Raw genomic sequence first — 9,781 nt, forward strand, 5'->3', positions numbered from 1 at the left:
ACAGTGACTATTTTCTCCTTTCTTTTTTTTTTTTTTTAAAGATTTTATTTATTTATTTGACAGAGAGAGAGAGACAGCGAGAGAGGGAACACAAGCAGGGGGAGTGCGAGAGGGAGAAGCAGGCTTCCCACCAAGCAGGGAGCCTGATGTGGGGCTCGATCCCAGGACCCTGGGATCATGACCTGAGCCGAAGGCAAACGCTTAACCTACTGAGCCACCCAGGCACCCCTCTATTTTCTCCTTTCCAAATTCTACCCTTTGAAAGCAAGTACTAAGTCCAGCCTACTGCCATCTAGAGAGGATGTATGTATATATGTTATTTGGTAATTATAATTCGGAAATTTCTCTAGGGAAGATTTATCACCTCTCCCCCATTTATTTCTTTATTTATTAGGTTATCCATTTGTATCAATATGTTGTTGCTCAAATTATTCCTGCTTTGGCCTTGGGAGCTTTTTCAGGTTGGCTCCTATCTTCCTTTGACATGGTTCCACCATTTTGTTTTGTTTTGATTTGTTTTTTGGGGCACTCCCTCATTTTTTGGCACTAGACCCTGCTCCAAGCCCACCTTGTATTTTCCTTGACCCAGTCCTAGAATCAGCCATTTAGCTAAGGAGACCTGGTTCCTTTCACTGGAGACTGGTATTTAGAAATTAAGATATGGGGCACCTGGGTGGCTCAGTTGGTTAAGCGACTGCCTTCGGCTCAGGTCATGATCCTGGAGTCCTGGGATCGAGTCCCACGTCGGGCTCCCTGCTCAGCAGGGAGTCTGCTTCTCCCCCTGACCCTCCCCACTCTCATGCTCTCTCTATCTCATTCTCTCTCTCAAATAAATAAATAAATAAAATCTTTTAGAAACTAAGATATGGGTGCTGGGTGTATCAACCAATACATTTTTAAAACACACAGGACAAAGTTACACAAAATAAAATGTTTTCTTAGATTTTTTAAATTACACAAACATCAAGATAGCCAAGTTCAAAGTAATTTTGATTTCATCAGTTTGCATTGAATAACATCTTTTTGGTTGTACTTGGGATAATAATCATTATTTATGTTTTCTGTGATGAATTGTTTTATTACCTAGAGAGCATAGGTTAATAGGACAGAAGGGGGAGAGTATGAGAATCCTGGGCCTCAGTGGGAGAGGAAGTGGAGTAACCAAGGCCCGTGGAGAAAAGGTATTTTCCATGGGGACAGCAGGGTTGACACTTAGAGCCTTCATGCATATTTCCTTTTTTAGATAGGGCTGGCCCTCATCACTGCTGTGGGAATATTTACAGGCAATTCTAGGCTTGCCCAGGGAAACTAATCAATTAAGGTTTTAGTTTTTAGTCTATATTAAATTATCAGTTATTTTTCATCAGGATCAGGTGTGTAAGACAAAGAATCAGTTTAATAGTAAAGAGCAAGTTATCCTCATTTTAGCTCTACTGTGAGTGTGTTCTTTGTCTTGAGCAAGTCTCTGAATCATCCAGCATGTCACAGTAGCATAATGTATCTGTTGGCCTATGACTTGGGAGACCACATTGCTTAGTGTCTAAGGGGACAAAGCAGGCTCTGCAACTTGCTAGGTGTGTGAACTTGGGCAAATTACTTCCCTTAAATCCCCAGATTCCCTACCTGTAAAAAAAGATCATGACAATATTTAACTTATAGAATTGTTTTGGGGATTAACTTAAAGAATGTTTATAAGTGCTTAGTAAAATATCAGGCACATAGTAAATACTCAATAAAACCAACTTTTATAGCTGTAATTATTGTAATTATTAAGGTTAAATGTATTTTTCTTTCTATTTTAGGGGTCTGCATGGTATTATAAGGTGTGTCAGTTTGGTCTCCCGGGTTCCTGCCCTTTGTGCTTCCTAAGCAGATGTTAGAGAGTAGTGCTCACTCCCTCATGGGCAGATGAGGTGGAGACTCTGGACCTTTGGGTGGATTTTCTGATATCCTCTGCCCCTTTTTGTTGAGAGGAGCCACGAGTCCTCTAATAAGTCAAATATCAAACCTGAATTTTAGGCAGAAAATGTCTACTGACCCTTCATGATGAGTTACTTTGTATCCTTCAAAATATCATGTGGCTATACTTAAAAATTCAGTCCATTCTTCCACAGCAATAATGTCCAAAGATGGAGATGGGTGGGAGTTTTCTAGATGATTATTTTGAGCTGCTACAGTTCTAACGTTTATGATAGGTAAGGCTCTAAGGGTTTTCCTCTGTTATAGGATTGTAACTCACTATGGTAATAAACAAAAAGAAGTATCTATTGCTTTTTTTCCCATTGCGTCTAGAATGTTGGTGAGTTATTTTTGTCTCTTTATATGCTGTGGTGTATACAAGTGTAAGCATGGGTGTGTGTGTTTCTGTGTTTCAACATTTTATAGTCCACTCTTAAAACCTTTCCACTTTTTTTTTTTTTGCCTTAGGAAGATTGGCTGATATGGTAGGGGTGACAGGTCTGAGAGATATGCAATGTCCTCAGGTAGGTCTGCTCAGGCCGGCTCTTATCCACACTAAACATGCTTTAAATCCTGAGAGCAAATGAATTCATTGAGCAGCTATCCAATCCACATTCCATCTGAAAGTGTTTTACTTTAAAATGTTAGATTCAAAGAGACAACTGCACTCTGGCCTAGACAATGTCAAATAAATTACATGCTTGAACTTGCCGCTTGTCAACAGCTCATTTTGGTGTTGTACAAGCTCGGCTATGTAGTCTCGAGAGGAAACAAGCACTTCGAATCCATTCTTCACTTCTAGGAGGGCACTGTGGGTGTCCTTTGAGAAAACAAAGAAACACTGTTCCATTCGTTATCTTTCAGATTTTCTCTTTAATCTAGATGTAGGACGCCAGATTCTAGGAGGAAAATGGCTAGTTGCCTTCTAGGTTACTGACTGAAAGAAACATGTCCAAAGTCTACACCAAACTGGCTTAAATAGCCAAAACTAATATATGGTCTTAGAGGTCAGGAGAGTGGTGAGCCTTTGGGGGGCATAGACCAGAGCAGGACAGCAGTGGCCTTCTGTGCTGACACGGTTTGTTTCTGGACGTGTGTGTTCATTGTGTGTACGTGTTCATGTGAAAATTCATCAAGCTGTGGGCTAATTATTAGTGTGCTCTACTGTAGGTAAGTTCCACTTGATGAAAGAATTTACTTTTGTGGCACATCCAGCCAATGGAATATTGTTCAGCACTAAAAAGAAATGACCTGGGGCGCCTGGGTGGCTCAGTTGGTTAAGCGACTGCCTTCGGCTCAGGTCACGATCCCGGAGTCCCTGGATCGAGTCCCGCATCGGGCTCCCTGCTCGGCGGGGAGTCTGCTTCTCCCTCTGACCCTCCTCCCTCTCATGCTCTCTTTATCTCATTCTCTCTCTCGCAATAAATAAAATCTTAAAAAAAAAAATAAATAAAAAGAAATAAAAAGATATGACCTATCAAGCCATGAAAAGCCATGGCAGAAACTTAAATGCGTGTTATTAAGGGAAAGAGGCCAACCTGAAAAGGCTATATGTTGTATGATTTTAGCTATATGACATTCTGGGAAAGGCCAAGAAAGCCCTGGAAGTCATAAAAAGATCAGTTGTTGCCAGGAGTGAGGGGGCAGGGAGGGATGAACAGGTAGAGCACAGAGGATTTTTAAGGCAGTGAAACTATTCTGTTTCACAGATACCGCAAGGGAGGATACGTTCATTATGCATTTGTCCAGAACCATAGGATGCACCTCCTCAGGAGTGAACCCTAATGCAAGCTGTGGACTTTGGGTGATAATGATGTGTCAGTGTAGGGTCATCTATCATGAAAGAAGTACCACTCCAGTGGGGGATGTTGACAATGGGGACGATTTGGAGGGGGCAGAGCATATGTGGGAAATCTCTGTACTTTCTATTCAAGTTTGCTGTGAACCTAAAGCTGCTCCAGATACAAAATCTATTTTTTTAATCATGCACACACACACACACACACGTTTTACTTTTAAAAGAGAGGCTTTCTTTTTTATCTTAAATAGAATTGCCTGCTCCCCATCTCCCAGACACCTAAGCCATGCTGTGCAAGTGTTGCTAGCGCAATGGGGACAGGGAGAAAAGAAGGGGCTCTTAAACCCAATCCTTTCCTCTTTTTGAAGGGCTGACCTGTTAGAAGTGAACAGACGTCCTTTAAAATAAGCATGATTTTACTATCGAATTACTTATGAATATTTATTGTTCAGAGCCGCAAGCAAAAGGTTGGGTCAAATTGACACATCTTGGTATGAATTCTTGGTGACAGAATCCCTATATTTTTGTTTGTTTTGTAACTATTTAACATCATTTTAAATTACCTGGAAGAGAAGGTAGACAGGGAAATCACCAGATATGTACATGATCCTGAGCTCTTATGAGTAGTGAAATGCCAGGAAATTTTCAGACCTGTTTGTAAAAGCTGGTGGGGAAAATGAAGGAGATTTTACTGTGGGTGAATTTTGATGGAGGATGAGCCATGATGGAGCCATTAACTCTTTATTCATTCATTTAACATATAAAAATACACAGTATACGTCAATTGTTATAGAAAGTACTGGGATTCCTGGTCCACAGACTCGTAGTCTTTGGGGAAGGTGAGTCACCAGACCAATAATAGCAGTGGGTTATGATATGTGCTATGACAGGGCAGCGTGTCCTGAGAGCTCCTTGGGCCTCTGAACTAAGCTGGGAGCGAGGTCTTGAGAAGCCTGTTGGGGGTGATGGCACCTGACATGAGCCTTGGCCCAGAGAGAGATCTGAGGTTAATTGCAGACTGTTCCCTCAAAATACCAGAGCAGAGGCCAAGTGACTCTGTGGGCACACGGTCTATCAGAAAGCAGCAAGCCCTCAAAACCAGCAGAGTCCCCTGTGTGCCATTCCAGTCGGTTCAAGAAAGATATAGAAAAGTTGGAGACATTTCAGAGAAGAGGACTTCAAATAATAAAAAGATTAACTCCCTTTTGGGGACACTGCATATTTTAATGTATGAGTCAATCTCATGGACTCCATCTGTTGATATTTGACCCCTCCTCATCACTTCCTCCCAACCCCCCACCCCGATCACCAACTGTTGCTGCTTCAGTTACTGATGGGTAAACATCAGGCTAGTGGCAACTTTGTTTAAACAATGTTCTGGAAGAATCATTCATGGGTCAGGTCTTAGTGGCAAGACGGATGTCAATCTGCATGGTGAACAGAGGCTAAAATCTGAATTTTCAGGTTGGAGAACATATGTTTATTTAAATATTCCTTACATCTTGGGGCACCTGGGTGGCTCAGTAGGTTAAGCATCTGCCTTCGGCTCAGGTCATGGTCCCAGGGTCCTGGGATCGAGCCCCGCATCGGGCTCCCTGCGCAGCGGGAAGCCTGCTTCTCCCTCCCCCACTCCCCCTGCTTGTGTTCCCTCTCTCGCTGTGTCTCTCTCTCTGTCAAATAAATAAATAAAATCTTTAAAAATAAATAAATATACCTTACATCTTATGACGTTGTGATAGAATAAAAAGAAATTCAGACTGTTCTTAATCTGGAGTTTTTAAAAGGAAGATTTAAAGAGGTGATTTTGGTTAAATTTTATAAAAATCACGGAAAACCAAGTTAGCCTGTGTTTCCATGTTGCATGACTCCAGGGATGCTGAGCGTCATTTACATTGTGATCAGTACTTCCTGGGCTCTGCAGTGTGGTAGCCGTGGAGATGGTGGACATTTGTGTCACTAATCTCAGAATCTGGGAACTGTGAGGCAACCGTTGAAGCTGAGAAAATATAAATTTAAGATAAATGAAATAATTTCTAACAGAGCTGATAAGAAAATCCTAGATCTCCATTTCTGAAAAAATTGCACAGACTGAAAATATAAATAGCACAAAATAAATAATGATTGCCTTGGAGGATAGCCCAAAGAATAAAATAAACACCCATGAGTCTACAATGATAATAATAAATGATGGTCTAGATAAATAAACGGGAAAGAAGAGACAAATCTTCCTTACAGAGGAATTCCAAGTACTATATGTTGATACTTTCCCCCTCCAGAAAGGGGGGCTTATTAATTCTGCTTGGAAGTGTGCCTTGAATAAGGATATTAGATATCTTTATTATTAAATAAAGAATAAAACATGACAGATGAAAAAGAGAAACTTTATAGTGGAGAAAGTTGGCAGACACAACCTTAACTAAGTGATCAAGGTCAACAGCACCAGTGATAAGCCATGTCCACATCATGCACCTCTAATATGATGTGATGAGATGGGCACCTTACCCTTTGGTACTCTTTCCAGAAACTCGTAACTCTAGTCTAAACATGAGAAAAACATCAGAGAAACCCAAACTGAGGGTCATTCTACAAAGTACCTGACCCGTATTCTTCAAAACTGTCAAAGTCATGGAAAACAGGCAAATCTGAGAGACTCACAGCTCAGAGGAGACTAAGAGTATATGACAACTTGGGACGCTCAGTTGGCTGAGTGCCTTCAGATCAGGTCATGATCCCAGGGTCCTGGGATCGAGTCCCATGTCAGGCCCCTTGCTCAGTGGAGCCGGCTTCTCCCTCTGCCTGCCACTCCCCCAGCTTGTGCTCTCTCTCTGTGACAAATAAATAAATAAAATCTTAAAAAAAAAAGAGTATATGACAACTAAATGCAATATGGTATCTCAAATGGCATCTTGGAACAGAAGAAGGGCATCAGTAGGAAAACCAGTGTAATACAAGTAAGTCTGGAGTTCAGATATCTGTTCTGTAGCAATGTTAATTTCTTAGTCTAGACAAATGTACTTTGGTTATATAAGATGTTAAAATTAAAGGAAGCTGAGTGATGGTCATATAGGCTGTACTATACCATCTTTACAACTATTCCATAAATCTAAAATTATTCCAAAATTAAAAGGATATTTAAAATATATAAATAGACTCTAGAAGTATTTAGTTAGGTTACTAAGTGATAGATCCACAATGTAACATCACAAGAAGCCGGAAGTAATTGATGCAAATTTTTTATCTTTGGGGTATTTACCAAGGATTGAAATCAGCCCAATCTATCACTTACTAACGTATGATCTTATACAATCTAACCTTCATTGTAAATGCGTGAGAGTGGGTTACTATGCTTCACAGAGAGCACATCATTTAAGTGGTTTTTGTTTTGTTTTGTTTTTACCTCAAAGAGTGATTGAAGCAGAAATTTCAGTCACTGTGGTATAGCCAAAGGACAAAGATTGGGTGCAGGGACCAAATGTATATTTATGTGGCTTGGCTGAAGCCTGGATCGGAGAATAGAGAAGCAGAATGTTTAATGACAGCCGGAAGCCAGGGAGTGAGGAAGAGAACAGGGGGAGGAAGTGACTGGAAACATGAACAATTAGTGAACGGGACTCATCCAGAGCAGGCTTTCTCAACCTCAGCACTACTGATGTTTCCGGCTGGATAATTCTTTGTGGCGGGGGCTGTCTTGTGCATTGTAGCGGCATCCCTAACCTCTGCCCACTCACCCTCCAACTTGTGACAACCGGAAATGTCTCCAGATCTTGCCAAATGTCCCCATGAGAAGCACTGGGTTAGAGGATCAGGCTGTTGTCACCATGGGTGTTTGTCTATTTGTTCTGTGGATAATGTGGAGGTAGTATCCTGACAAAATATCCTGCTCAGGCAGGTGTGTCTTGCCTCAGTAGTTTTAGTCCTATACCTTAGTTGATTGCTTGCATTCTTGTTTTTCTAGGTAGGACCAGTATAAAGAGCAGTGAGGTCTCCCGCCTTGAGCTTGCAGCTGCCGAGTAGTCACAGCACCTCTCGTTATTTTTCTCCTTGGAAGGGATAGCTCCTGGCTGCGCTGTGGGTGTGGTGGAGGATTGGAGACAAGTCCTGGCAAAGCAGGTCTTTACTTGGGGGTGAGGAGCTTCCTGAAAAGCATTTTCCGCGTCTTCAAGGAGGACAAACTGTAATCCGTTAGGTCCAGGAGGAAAATGCTCATATTTGCATCTAACGAGCAGATTTGGATTAGGTGATGGACCCATTTTAGGGAAATGCTTATCCTTTGACACTGTGATTATCATGCTCTCATGAATGAGGAAGTCACCCATGTGGAGGTCAGGATGGGACATTTAAATGGAGCCGTGGCCACAGGATCCCTCCAAGGGCTTTCTCTTGCAAGTTATCATCTTGTCTTCCTTTACCCCCATCAATATCCAGAACACCTGTCTTGGCAGTGGAGTATGAAAAAGTAGCAGGACATTTGGAGATGTGGGGAAGAATTTTCAATTTATTCTGATTCTTAGCAGGTAAGAACTATGGTATCGCCTCCCCCCCCCCCAACTCCCACTGACCTCTGTCCACCTTTTATTCCTTTCTTCTTCCTGTTCCCTATCTCCTTTATTATTGTCATATTTTTTATTCAAGAGATAATGATTTTCTATTACATGCAGAACCTGTCAGACCAAGAAGGGACAGTACCTAAACATTCTGTGCTTCCCCCAGGCCACCTGGGCAGGTGGTAACAGCAGGAGAGGGAGTTGAGATGTGCAGAAGAGGTTGGTACCTGGACATGGGCAGAAACCCCAACCTCAGTTCTTCAGTCTGAATTGGGATCAAGAATCCAGCCCCCTCTTGGGAAAAGGACCTGACAGGGACCTCTCCTAAAATAACTGGGGCCCTAGGCAACTTAGCCATAAAAAGACTGAGAAGAACAAACCAGAACCCAGGGACCAGGCCTGGATGGGGCCAGTGCCCAGCTCCTCGCCCAGGGTGGGAGCACCCTGATCAGAGGTAAACGCCTGTCGTTTCTGCTACCGCTCATTAGCCACCGTTAAGGCTGATTCATACTGAGCTACGTCGGCTCCTGACCTATGCTCCCCTTCTTATGGTTCAGGAACAGGACTGGCCTCGAGCCTTCAGGAACGAAGCATTTGAGTAGAAGAGGAAAATAGTGTTGAACAAAATGGGAAAGAGAAAGAACACCGATGGCCTGTGATTCTCAAAACTCTGCTTTCTAGCTCACCTGTGCCCTTACATGTGATTACTGGATTATCCTGTGTGCGTGTGCGTGCCTGTGTGTGCGTGCATGAGTGTGAGAAGGAAGCGCTGGAGTGATTTGTTTTCCATTCTCTGGAGCAAGTGTCCTTGACTTGGGGTGCGTGTGGGCTTCAGGAAGTCTGTGACTCTCTAAAATGATAAGCACTAGTGAATTTTTTTTCTTTCCCCTTAGCAAGGAGGCCCTCCGCTTTCTTCAGATCCCCAGTGCGGTCTGTGACCTACGCGGCTAGAGAACAGCCGTGGGGAGACAGTACTCTGGGAAGCTGATGTGTGACAGGGAGAGGCCTCTCTATTCATGTCGCTCTCTTCTTCACATTCCTCCTTTTTAAAAGCTCCCCTCCCCCCATGTGCTCCTGCGTGTGGGGATTCTCTCACAAATCCATTTTAGAACACAGGGGAGTATAAATCAGTAATAGAGAGTCTGATTTGATTCCGACAACATGGGGCACTGGCACACCATACCAGTGATGTTCATTTACCTTATCTTCATTCTCACAACTCTCCTAAGAGCTGATGGTTATTCTGACAAAGACACTGAGACTCAGAGAGGTCAAGTGGCTTGCCCAAAGACACACAGCAAGTCAATATTGTGCCGAAATGCACACGCTTCCCTCTGATGCTGGGAAGAGCAGGTTGTCTTTCCACTGCCCCTGTAATCCTGCCAGGCTGGAGCAAGACCAAGGTCACGGTGCCCAGAGGCTTACCGGGTCTTTTAAACCAGATAGGTAACGTTTCATAATCACCAAAGACCCTGCATCT

The sequence above is a fragment of the Mirounga angustirostris genome, unplaced genomic scaffold, assembly GCF_029215605.1.
Source record: "Mirounga angustirostris isolate CCGP_5_RB_7025 unplaced genomic scaffold, mMirAng1.0.hap1 SCAF_8, whole genome shotgun sequence".
NCBI lineage: Eukaryota > Metazoa > Chordata > Mammalia > Carnivora > Phocidae > Mirounga > Mirounga angustirostris.